This window comes from Artemia sp. Qi Xiang Cuo, chromosome 14 (genome assembly GCF_049724085.1).
Source record: "Artemia sp. Qi Xiang Cuo chromosome 14, ASM4972408v1, whole genome shotgun sequence".
Taxonomy (NCBI): domain Eukaryota; kingdom Metazoa; phylum Arthropoda; class Branchiopoda; order Anostraca; family Artemiidae; genus Artemia; species Artemia sp. Qi Xiang Cuo.
The window spans coordinates 49,565,581-49,578,854 of NC_142807.1; the positions used below are offsets into that span (position 1 = coordinate 49,565,581).

At 37.2% G+C, this 13,274-nt stretch overlaps 1 protein-coding gene across 1 annotated transcript in view; it reads left to right on the plus strand.

The window, feature by feature from the left end:
* The window catches only part of LOC148944569 (uncharacterized), a 124,306-nt gene that overhangs the window by 61,934 nt on the left and 49,098 nt on the right, over window positions 1-13,274 (plus strand). The window lies entirely within an intron of this gene.

Consider the following 13,274-nt stretch of genomic DNA (forward strand, 5'->3'; position numbering starts at 1 on the left):
GTATATCAGCGATAGCTAGGTTTTGTCATTGGGTCAGTCTTTAACCAGGTCTTTAAATAAGTTTCAAGCTCTTTTAAACCTAGATCTGATTGTTTTGAAGTTCAAGAGTTAATCAAAGACTGTGTCCAGTGTCTGAACACCAGTTAAATGGCATAATTGACCAATCAGATGAATTTTATTATAAGTGGAACTAACTTCAACTGTATATCAGCGATAGCTAAGTTTTGTCATTAGGTCAGTCTTTAACCAGGTCTTTAAATAAGTTTCAAGCTCTTTAGCTCTTTAAAACCTAAATCAGATTGGTTTGAAGTTCAAGAGTTAATCGAAGATTGCGTCCAGTGTATGAACGCCAGTTAAATGGCATAATTGACCAATCAGAGGAATTTTATCATAAGTGGAGCTAACTTCAACTATATATCAGCGATAGCCAAGTTTTGTCATTAGGTCAGTCTTTAACCAGGTCTTTAAATAAGTTTCAAGCTCTTTTAAACCTAATTCTGATTGGTTTGAAGTTCAAGAGTTAATCAAAGACTGCATCCAGTGTCTGAACGCCAGTTAAATGGCATAATTGACCAATCAGATGAATTTTATTATAAGTGGAACTAACTTCAACTGTATATCAGCGATAGCTAGGTTTTGTCATTGGGTCAGTCTTTAACCAGGTCTTTAAATAAGTTTCAAGCTCTTTTAAACCTAAATCTGATTGTTTTGAAGTTCAAGAGTTAATCAAAGACTGTGTCCAGTGTCTGAACGCCAGTTAAATGGCATAATTGACCAATAAGATGAATTTTATTATAAGTGGAACTAACTTCAACTGTATATTAGCGATAGCTAAGTTTTGTCATTGGGTCAGTCTTTAACCAGGCCTTTAAATAAGTTTCAAGCTCTTTAGCTCTTTTAAACCTAAATCTGATTAGTCTAAAGTCCAGGACTTGACCCAAGACCGTGTTCAGTGTCTGAATGCTAGTTAAATGGAATAATTGACCAGTCACATGAATTCGATTATGGGTGGAGCTGACTTGTCATTAGCTAAAAAATTTATTAATAGGCATCTATATAATTGTCGCTAAAATTGTCGTAAATGGGGTGTATTCCAGATGAGTATTAAAGAGTTAACCCAGAAACCTCTGTATTTTCCAACGCTGGTTGTGACACCCAGAAACAATTCGAGCTAAAAAGATTGCTGAGTTCCATCTTTCCTATTTATATTAACAAATATACTGGTATCTATCAGTGCTAAATGCTCAAAGGTCTGTGAAGAAGGGGTCATTCCAGAGTATTCCTAATCATTTAGGATGACTGCAATTTCCTTCTGGACAAGAATTACCAGAAGAGGAATAGTCAGAACCAACTGGGAAAAATTAAATAAAAAAAAAACACTAAGAAAATTTAGTTCCTGACCTAAGAGATTAAATATCAGGATCATTACCTATATTTTTTATTTATGTTCTCTTCTTATTTGGCAGTATATGTGCGACTTTTGATGAGCCCAGTGTCTTCATTCTCATAAAATCCGTGATTCTGTTAAAATTGCTAAATTAAATTGTTAAAAAGCCAGATTTTAAAGCTAAAGCGAAAATTAGAAAGTATTTTTTTTTAAGGCATAAAGTTTCTAGAAAAATCAGAAATAACTGCAGTAGACAGTTATAATTATTTAAAGCTGATGTCAAAGTAGACTAGAGAAATTAAGTAATAAAGATTAACAAAATAAGAACACAAGTAAGATTCAAATCACAAAGGGTTTTTAGGGAAAAGTTTTCTGGAAATTTGAAATGTATATCAGAGTATTTCATGCTTCAGTTAGCTTTACCAGTTTTGAAATAACATTTGTTTGCTTCAATGCTAGATCACAGAGGTTTTTTTTTTCATAACTAATATGCGCCGAAGTTGGTAATTTTATTAGTCTGAACAATTTGTGGTGGAACCTCTAATTCTATATATGTATTTATGCCGAATTATCTTCTGGCATATTATTTTTAGCAATGTTGAAATAGCGATTATTAGTTGTTGATCTTGTTAGTTTAAATAGCTTATGGTAATAAAAAAAAAGTTATTTTATGGTTAAATCCTTACCAAAATCTAATCTTTCATTTGATGGAAAATATCACGAAGTCTCTCTGTTAACTTCTCTAAATAAACCCGTTTTTTGACGAACCTGAAAGTATAATTAATTCCATAGACATGCTCCAGTAATAACCAGAAAATGTATCTTTATAAGCTAATTTACGTCTTGCCTGCATCTTTTTTCTTTCCCTTTTTCATTTAGAAGTGCTTTTTGTGGCATTTTGATAGTATTATGACTCAGTTCTTTTGACGATGGGGATTGCCTACTGGGAAAACTTTAAAATGTTGTTTTCACCCTCTTTTGAAATCATCCAAATAAAGATAAGCTCTTTGATTTTCACCTGAGCAAAAGGACCAACAAATAACCCCGAAAAGTGAAGTTTTTTATTTTTCTACATAAATATATATATTCTTCAGTTTGATAAATTCAATGACAGCTCTTGGAGCAGCCGTTTTTTCCTCGTAGGAAAAGAAACGGTCAAAAACTATAAATTTGCTATTAAAATGCGTATTTGCAACATTAATGTGACTTTATGACTTAATCTGCTTATATACAGTACTGCAGAGCTTCTTATAAGAGAACTGCACAAAGACAAGTAAGAGCCTCATCCCCTCCGAACAGTCTTGGGTTTCATTGAAAATGATGCCTGTGGAAGATACTTTACTGGATGACTGAATTTATTTAATATTAAATCTGCGAAGAATTGCACGCACAATAAAAATAGAAAAGAAACAAGCTTGTAAATTTTCCCCTTTTGATAAAAATATTTGCCTCCCCCCCCCCTCTCTCTCTCTCTCTTGCAGTCAATATTTACATTACTATTTGACTTATTATCCGAATGCTTAAAAAATAAATGCTCTAACACAAAAACAATGTAATGACGAGTTTTTTTTATCTCAGTGTCTAGAGAATGAGATGGCTTTTTTTGTTTCATTTTCATTGAAAAGTAAAAATGTCATTTCAAATGTTTTGAATAACGATCGACAGGTAAAACGCCTGCCATTACCAACTGGATATTTATTTGATTTGTTTTAAAATTCTTTTATGAAAGCACTAGTCAAACGTTAGCGTAAATAGCAGAGAGCTGGAGGGAGAATTTTCACTCCCTTTGCAGCCAGAGAAACCATCCAAAAAGTGTTTGAAACCGATTTGAACGATCGCTGTGTAAAATCTGTTTGGTTTAAGTTTTAATGTAGCATTTTACTGTCATTTGGCGAACATTGCTTTTAATATTCTACTGAGATAAAAGATGATTTAGATGTAACATTGTGTGTTTCTGTTCTCTAATTTAGAATTTCAAAACGCAGGTGGTGAACTTTATACTTGGTAATATGGGCACTCAACATACTCAACATTCTCTAAGACAACGCTAATGACAATCGAAGAAGCTGCTCAAAAGGTCTTAAAATCAATCTGAATGTTCGCTGATTAAAATTAATTAAAAAAAAATTGTCCGAAAAATAAGTTTTTCAAAGAAAAGTAAAGGCCATTTTAAACTTAAGCTCAGCAGATACAAATACCTGTTAAAATTCAAACTCAAAACGACCAGAAACTAAATAAATAATCTTAGCAAAAAACATACAACAAGTAATAATATAAATGAATAAATAAATCTTAAAGCGAGTAATGCTTAGATTCGCTCCTCAAGAAGGCAAGAATAGTTCCCCTCCGCAAAGGTGGCCCTCAGGACGACTCGTCTAACTTTTGACCCATCTCTAATCTTTCGGTATTTTCCAAAGTGTTTGAAAAACCTATGAAGTAGTCAACTTTACTCTTTTCTGGAAGCTAAGGAATTTCTTAACCAATGGCAGTTTGGATTCAGACCTGGATATTTGATGGAAGATGCCCTGTTATCACTAAGCCTATTCATTAATAAAGCACTTGACCTGGGACTTGTGCCAGCTGCTATTTTGCTTGACATAAAAAAGCGTTCGACAGTATGGATAATGGGATTTTATTACGTAGACTAGAGCACATTGGAGTTAGACGAGAGGCTGTACGATGGTTCCAGTCTGACCTTACTAGCTGACGTGTTTATATAGGAGAAAATCCGCTGAATTACGCCATTGTCAACTTCGGTGTGCCGCAAGGCTCAATTTTAGGTCCACTGTTATTCCTGGTTCATGTGAATGACCTAAGTCACGTTCTGACCCTAACTACGGGACTTCACGGTGCTGCAAATTATCCTGCGACCTAGAAATTTCGAGCAACGATAATGAATCGGATGAAGTTGTGGCGTTCGCGGATGACACTACAATGGCCTCCTGTGACACCAACATGTCAGCGCTCCAGAGTAAACTTGAGGTCATCTTAGAAGAAACCCACATTTGGATGGAGGCCGATCGATTTTTAATCAATGTTGACCAATCTTGCGTTCTCTTCCTCTCAAGGATTGGAACTCTTCGTCCAGAAGTATCGGGAATAACGACTTCTCGAGGAACGATCAGAGGACCAAAACCTGGCTATGCCAGGTACCTAGGTGTACTCCTTGACGAAAACTTATCCTTCGTACATCATTTCCACGTTGTGGAGCTGAAGCTCTCCCGTAATCTTAACATTATCAGGAAACTGAAACAAACATTCTCTAAAAAAAAAACTTCGTCTACTTTATGATGGACTTATCAAGCCTCATCTGCAGTATTGTGCGTCAATTTGGCAGTCAACATTAACAACCCACCTGAAAAGGCTTGATTCAAAAGTGGGTAAACAAGTTATTGGCTACCCCACTATCCGACTCCCATGGCAAATTACTAGGAGTTATTGGTTCACTATTTCTGCTTATTACCGGCTTAATCAGTTGCCAAGTTTTAGCCGGGCTTCCTTCATAATATTTAAATTTCTTTGCATAGTAATCCATTTTCGCTTTTCTTAAAAGACTTTTTAACTTTCTATTAAATTCTTTATATCGTTTTTTATCAGATGCTGAACCTTGAGTCGCACACCTTTATATACATCACTTGCCTTTTTTCCATTGAGGCTAGTAATCCTTTTGTAATCCAAGGTTTAATTGGCAATTTATATCTTTGCTTTATCTGTTATGTCTTTGTCTATGATTGTTTATTTAATTTCTGTTCGTTTTGGGTTTCATTTGTTCTTTAATAATAATTTCTGGTCGTTTTGAGTTTGAATTTTAACAGGTGAAATGTGTTTGTGTCAACCTCGGAGTTTTTATTATCTGATGTTTGAACTATCTTTAACAAAATGGCTATCTCAAAATTTTTATTGGATGGGTTTGGGGAGAAAGTGCGTAAGGGGGGGGGGGGGGCTAATTGCCCTTCGGTCTCTTTTGTCTCTTTAAAAGTGAACTGGAACTTTCCATTTTGAATCAAATGAGCCCTCTCTGAAGTTTATACGAGCATCCCTTCTATAAGAGCCATATATATGCCCAGAGTATAACTTACAACGCCTGTCCCTGGGCCCTGGGGGTTTGTGTCGACCCCGGAGTTTTAATAGTTGATGTTTCAACTATTTTTAACAAAATGGCCACCTCAAATTTTTATCGGATGGGTTTATCCATTTTTATTGGATGAGGGGGGAGACTAGTCGCCATCCAATATCTTTTGACTCTTTAAAAGTGAACTAGAACTTACAATTTCCAATCAAATTAGCCCTCTCCGAATTTTCTACGAGAATACCTTCCATAGGAACCATATTTGCCCTCAGAGCAATACTAACAACGCCTGCCCCAGGCCCTCGGGGGTCGCGTCGACACGGGAGTTTTCTTATCTGACCTTTGAACTATTTTTAACGAAATGGCTACCTCAAATTTTGTATCAGATGTATTTGGGGGGGGGGAGGAAGGCTTGGGGGGCTAGTTTTCCTCTGATCACCTTTGACTCTTAAAAAGGGCACTAGAACTCTCGATTTCCAATCAAATGAGCCCCCTTTGAAGCTTATACGACGACCCGTTCTATATGAAGCGCCTCTGGGAAAAAAATAAATGGAGTGTGGAGGGAGGCTAGCTATCCTCCGATCACTTTTGGCTCTTGAAAAGTGAACTACAAATTTCAATCAAATGAGCCTTCTTTGAAGTTTATACCAGCATCCCTTCCATAATAACCATATATGCCCCCAAGGCATAAATTACAATGCCTATCCCCGGGCCCTGGGGGGCTGTGTCAACACCGGAATCTTTGTTATCTGAACTTCGAACTATTTTTAACAAAATTTCTATCTCAAAGTTTATATCTGATGCATTTAAGGTGTGGAAGGGGGGGGGGGCCAGTTGCCCTCCGATCTCTTTTGAATATTAAAAAGTGAACAAGATCTTTCAATTTACAATCAAATGAGCCCCCACCGAAGTTTATGCGAGCATCCCTTCCACAAGAACAATATATGCCCCCAGAGCATTATTCATAACGCCTGCCTCCGGGCCCTTGGGGGTTTTAAAAATTATCGAATGGGTTTGGGGAACAAAGGGTGTGGGGGGGGGGGCTAATTGCCCTTTTGTATCTTTTGACTCTTTAAATGTGAACTAAAAATTTATATTTTCAATCAAATGAGCCCTCTCTGAAGTTTATACGAACATCCCTTCTATAAGAGCCATATATATGCCCAGAGTATAACTTACAACGCCTGTCCCTGGGCCCTGGGGGTTTGTGTCGACCCCGGAGTTTTAATATCTGATGTTTCTACTATTTTTAACAAAATCATCACTTGAAACTTTTATCGGATGGGTTTATCCATCCGATAAACCCAAAGGCGCGTAGGGCGGGTTTTTTACTCTGAGAAAATGAACTAGAACTTTTAAAATCCATTCAAATCAGCCCTCTGAAGTTTATACCAGCATCCCTTTCATAAGAACCATATACGGCCCCAGGACATAGCTTACAATGCCTGCCTCCCTGGGCCCTAGGGGGTTGTGTCGACACCAGAGCTTTTGTTATCTGACTTTTGAAATATTTTTAAAAAATGGCTATCTCAGAATTTGTATCGGATGGGTTTGGGGAAAAATGGCGTGGGGGGGGGGGCTAGGGGCCCTCCGATCTCTTTTGACTCTTTAAAGATTGAACTAAAACTTTCAATTTCCATTCAAATCAACCCTCTCTGAAGTTTATGTGAGCATCCCTTCCCTAAAAACATATATACCCCCAGGGAATAACTTGCAACACCTGCCCCCGGGCCCTGGGCAGTTTTTTCGATACCGGAGTCTGTTTTATCTGACCTTTGAACTATTTTTAACAAAATGGCTGTCTCAAAATTTAAATCGGATGCATTTGGGGGAAAAGGGGCGTGGGGAGATAGTTGCCCTCTGATCTCTTTTGACTTTTAAAAACTGAGCTAGAACTTTCAATTTCCAATCAAATGAGCCCTCTTTGAAGTTCATACGAGCATCCCTTCCACAACAGCTGTATATGCCCCCAGGCATAACTTATAACGCCTACCCTGGGCCCTGAAGGACTTTGTCGACCCAGAAATTTATGTTATATGATCTTTGAACCATTTTGAAAAAATGGCTACCTCAAATTTTTTATCAGATGTATTTGGGGGGAGAAGGCTTGGGGGGGGCTAGTTTTCCTCCGATCACTTTGGACTCTTAAAAAGGGCAATATAAATCTCGATTTCTAATCAAATGAGCCCCCTTTGAAGCTTATATGACGACCCCTTCTATATGAAGTGCCTCTGGGAAAAAAGATAAATGGAATGTGGGGGGAGGCTAGCTACCATTCGATCACTTTTGGATCTAGAAAAGTGAACTACAACTTTCAAATTTCAATCAAATGAGCCCTCTTTGAAGTTTATACGAGCATCCCTTCCATAACAACCAAATATGCCCCCAGGGCATAAATTACAACGCCTACCCCCGGGCCCTGAAGGATTGTGTCGACCCAGGATTTTTCTTTATATGATCTTTGAACCATTTTGAAAAAAAACGACTACCTCAAATTTTTGTCAGATGTATTTGGGGGGGGGGAAGGCTTGGGGGTGCTGGTTTTCCTCCGATCGCTTTTGACTCTTAAAAAGAGCACTAGAACTCTTGATTTCCAATCAAATGAGCCGCCTTTGAAGTTTATACGACGACTCTTTCTATATGAAGTGCCCCTGGGAAAAAAAATAAATGGAGTGTGGGGGGAGGCAAGCTACCCTCCGATCACTTTAGTAGAGATCTAAGTACCATTTCCATGGATGCCCTAGGAAAACATTTGTATGGATGCTCTACGCCTTTTCAAAGAGAGTCAGAACTCCCTCACACAGTTTGACATAGACATTTTTTTTTTAAAGTTGGCAAGATATAATGTGGTCAAACATGTTTTGGGAGCATGCACGAAATTATGTAACTCAATCAGAGTGTTTTTCATGCCAACATCCGTTTTTTATTCGTCCTTGAAATTCTATTCCATTGTTATTCTATGGGACCTCTACACGTGATTAAACACGTTATGAAACTACGTGCTTTTTGCTTATGTCCCGTTGATACCATTCCAAACGAGCGGGGATTCCCCACCTGTTCCTAAACATTGCAAAAAAGATATCAATAGCATATGGACTTATACAAAACCTACCAGACAGCTTTCTTGGCCAACCAGACAGGTTTCTGAGCCAACCAGACAGGTTTCTGGGCCAACCAGACAGGTTTCTGGGCTAATAGGTGTATGGTATTCAACTCCAAGCTTTTCAACCAGAGTGTTTTTCGAGCCAATCAGAGAATCACTTACATATGATTTTCCCTTTGCATAACAATTCGCCCTTGGGATTTTGTATATATGAGACATGCGTTGTGATTAAATTATCAGAAAGTTCTGTGAGACAATGGATACAACAATGAATAATATTGATGAGTTGGAAGTCTTGGCAACAAATATGTACAATGTGAGTACACTTTCATTCTTTATTTCCAAAATAAAAATCATTTTACCAGTAAATTCAAATTTCAGGAGGACTTCGCCCCCCCTCCCCCCTCCAACAATACAAACCTTAAAATATGATATGTATACTCGCTACAAAACGCATATTACGCTTTTTTTCACTATGTAAATAAAATCTCTCCTCCACTGCTTTGTTTACAAGTTTTAATTCTCTAGAAATATTTTTTTTCGTTCAAAAATGTCATTTTCCCATCGTGCATCTAAAATGTGCTGTCTTTTTCCGGTTTAAATAAAACCATCCCTGTTTATAATCCTGTTACCGAGAGGGGTGATTTCAAAACAGCATTGGCATGCGTCTTATCACATAGATTAATAACATATGTGTTCGTGTTATTCAAGACACGTTGACAAAAGTTTTTTTTTGTCAAATTAAAACGAGATATTCTATTTTCAATGTATTTGATGAAAGCAAATGAGTTTAGTAGATGATTAAGAGGCGTTTATAAAAATATAATTATATCATATTTATGGCTGACTATTTTTTATATATATATTTTAAATCATTGTTTTGGATTTGTTGCAGCGGGAGGGGGGCGAGAGGGGGATTCTTTGTGCAGAATAATTTTTTCTTCTGTAAAAAAGGGAATCGTTTTTTCCATACTAAATTTTGTCTTCTTTTTAAGGAAGAAGATTCGTACAATTACTCCCCCCCCCTGGAAAAGAGAGCTAAGGCTAATGATATTACTCCGATGCAACAACTGGAGATAGCCGAGTCATCCAGGGCCACGCGAATACAGTCTGGTCAAAAACTGAAAAGAGAATGGACGGCTGCTCACAGGATGGTGAACCCCGCTGGCTCATCTGTAAAAGCCAGTGACATCGCCACCACATCTATGCAAGAAACGGACGGCACTCAACAGCAGTCTGAATTTGGAAATGTGAGTATTTTCACCTCTAGCTTCTACCTATTTCTATCCAATTTTTTTTTGTTTTTTTTAAGTATTTTCTTTTCATCATTTTTCAACACCTTAAAAGTGTATGTCAGAGATATTAAAAATGTTAATCCCCCCCGCCCCCAACCATTGTTTTAAATTTCTCTGCTCCCCTCAGAGATAGCTAAATATAATGCATTTTTTTATTGACAAAGAAAGCACTCTTTTGCGTCTTTCTGAACTTTCTGTGGGAGAGGGGTGGAGGCAAGTATTTAGTTTAAATAATTCTAGGAAGAATTGAGTTTTGAGGATGGGATGAAAAAATGAACATGTTTTTTTAACTTTAAAAATGATGGTTATTTCACATAGAAAATAAAACCTTTTTTCTATAGGTTAATGAATTAGCCTTTTCGCCATTTTTCAACACGTAAAAGTGTATGTCAGAGATATTAAAATCCCCCGCCCCCAACCATTGTTTTAAATTTCTCTGCTCCCCTCAGAGATAGCTGACTATAATGCATTTTTTTTATTGGCAAAGAAAGCACTCTGCGTCTTTCTGAACTTTCTGTGGGAGGGGGGTGGAGGCAAGTATTTAGTTTAAATAATTCTAGGAGGAATTGAGTTTTGAGGATGGGGTGAAAAAACGAACATGTTTTTTTTAACTTTATAAAATAATGGTTATTTCACATAGAAAATAAAACTTTTTTCTATAGGTTAATGAATTAGCCTTTTCACCATTTTTTTCAGCACTGTAAAAGTGTGTGTTTGTGTGTGTGTGTGTGTGTGTGTGTGTGTATGTGTGTGTGTGCGCATGTGTGTGTGCATGTGTGTGTGCGCATGTGTGTGTGTGTGTGTGTGTGTGTGTGTGTGTGTGCGCATGTGCATGTGTGTTATTAACAAAATTTGTAATTCATTATGCACTTGTTTTATAAATAATGCTATAAGCAAAAATTTGTAATTTATTATACGGTTGTCTTATAAATAATGCTATAAGCAAATAATTTGTAATTTATTATGCATTTGTTTGATATAACTTTCATCAAGGAAAAAAATTTTTTGATAAAAAAAATAGTGTGCTATAATTGTGATAAAACTTTCGTCAAAAAAACTTAATCCATTCATTTTCTAGTTTCAGGGGGAAGCTATGAAAACTTCTGCATTTCCTGGCTCGGGACTTCAAATTATCATGGGTAATTGTCCACTCTCGCCGGATGATGTTAGTGAAGGTACGTCATTTAATATCCCCCTGGATTTTCAATTTACAACTGAAGAAATGGACAGTCTTATGCAAATTGTTGGACCTAATGTTCCCGGGGACATTTTTGACGATGACTTTATAATTAGTGAATTGGATCCTGTGCAAATAGGTGCAGGACATGAAAATAGTAGTATATCTTCGGAACTACGTGAACTTTATTTGTTAGAGTCTGCTCTAAGTCACTTACAAACATATAGGGTAGATTTTAATCCTCATGAAGAAAACGTGATTGACGGGGGCGTTATTTTAACTGACCCTGTGAATGTTCTCCATAACTACATCGACAAAATTCGAGCACTCATTGAGATTCAGATTCAGAATTGGGGGGGGGGTCAAGGGGGGGTTAAAGCATCAGTAAATCAAAAAGTTTATTTTCAAAAGGGGACACCCGGGGATATTTTTTATTTTCACTTTTCAACTGGCAATCAAACTTTTTACCCTGGTCTAAGTGAATTTGAGGACAACTTTTTTAACTGGGTATATAAATTAATTTTAACTTTGGACACGTTTAATGAGAGGGGAAGTGGGTCCACCATTATATACACTCAATACATGGATCTGGATCTCAGTAGATTTAAAAAAAAACTTTATTTTAAGGGAGGTGGGTAGTTATCCACAAATAAGAAGCCACCCATATTTGCCGGCTACAGGAGGGGTTCAGAGTTTCAAGTTTGAAACGGGGTTGCAGTGCTTTAAATATGTTTTTTTAGCAGCAGCCCATAAAACATTGAAAAAACAATTCAATAATAAAAAATATTGACGGACGTTTACTTATCGTCGAAAGAAATTTTACCAATGTAATTTTCTATTGTCTAGTGGGGTCATACATGTTGTCATTGAAGGGGATAACCTTAGTCGAAAAAGCGAATGTAAACCTTTGGTTGGGGGTGGTTGTTCTTCAGTATGACACGGAATTTGTAAAGGGGGAAAGAAACCAAATAAAAAAGGAGTTTTATATTCAGTTAGGACACCGTTGGTAGATAATGTTAAAAATTGAGTTTGGGTTATTTGCGAGCCCCCAAAAGATGTAAATTCCTATGGTCATTTTTTACCCGTTACGGCAATAAGTCGAATCTTATCCCAAGGCCTTCAGAAAGGGGAACGTCACTATTGCCCCATGTGCCTTTCCCGATTTAGAACTGAACAAACATTTTCGGATCACATGAGACATTGCAAAATTCATGGCAATCAACGAATAGAAATGCCGGCAGAAGGCAAAGATACTTTACAATTTAAAAACTTCCAAAATTCCCTGCTACAAGTTGATAAAGTATCTTTAGACTATGAATCAAGACTGGTGGAGGTATCAGACCCATCAAGGCCAAATATAGTCAAGGAACACAAACTAGTTGCATGTTCCTACGCGCATGCCCGTCGCGATTCCAACAATAAAATGCAGTTGGATGATTTTTTTTGGCTATGAATGAGGATGGTAGCATGGAGAAGATATTGATATCTTTGATAAAAACGGTAAAAGCTGCAGATACAAGAGTACGTCACACTATATATACCCTTAAATTGTCAGACAAGGGGCAGCCGGCGCTAGAAATGGGTGAAATGAGTGGGGTGTGTAGAGGTGCTTTTGCTAAAAAGGATACGTTTCGGTCTTCCGACTCCTATCTTGACCATAATTCAACGGGAAAAAGTAACTTTCGGGGGTGGCCTCACAATCCTTGTAATATGAAAATTAAACAGCAACTTTTTCTCCTAGTTCTTATGAATAACTTTAACTACGATCTGAATTATGTGCTACCAGCAATGGCACATGTTCAAAGAATTGGAACAGTGGGTGATGCATGGGTGATAGACAGCTTTTCCTACAATATCTTATCAAAGTAATTGGGAAAGTTGCCTGTTCTGGACTTAATGGGAAGATGTTTTGAAGAATATATTGAGTAAATGAAGAGAATTCCATTTTTAGACTCCTACAGTTTTTTTCCTAAATCATTGAGTGAATTAATTCAGGTGCAGAAAAACGATGACGGCTGCAACGCTTCCCCCCTTCTCAAGCAACAATTTCCAAATGATTGATATGAATTGTTGACGGTCAAGGGCATATATCCTTATAATTATTATTGTTCCATGTCGAGATTCGCCGAGAAAACTATTCCCTCGATTGAATCGTTTTACGACAGTCTACACGATCGTAGGTGCACCCCCGATGAATACAGTTTTGCTAAAAATGTGTGGGCAGAGGGATGGTGTAAAAATGG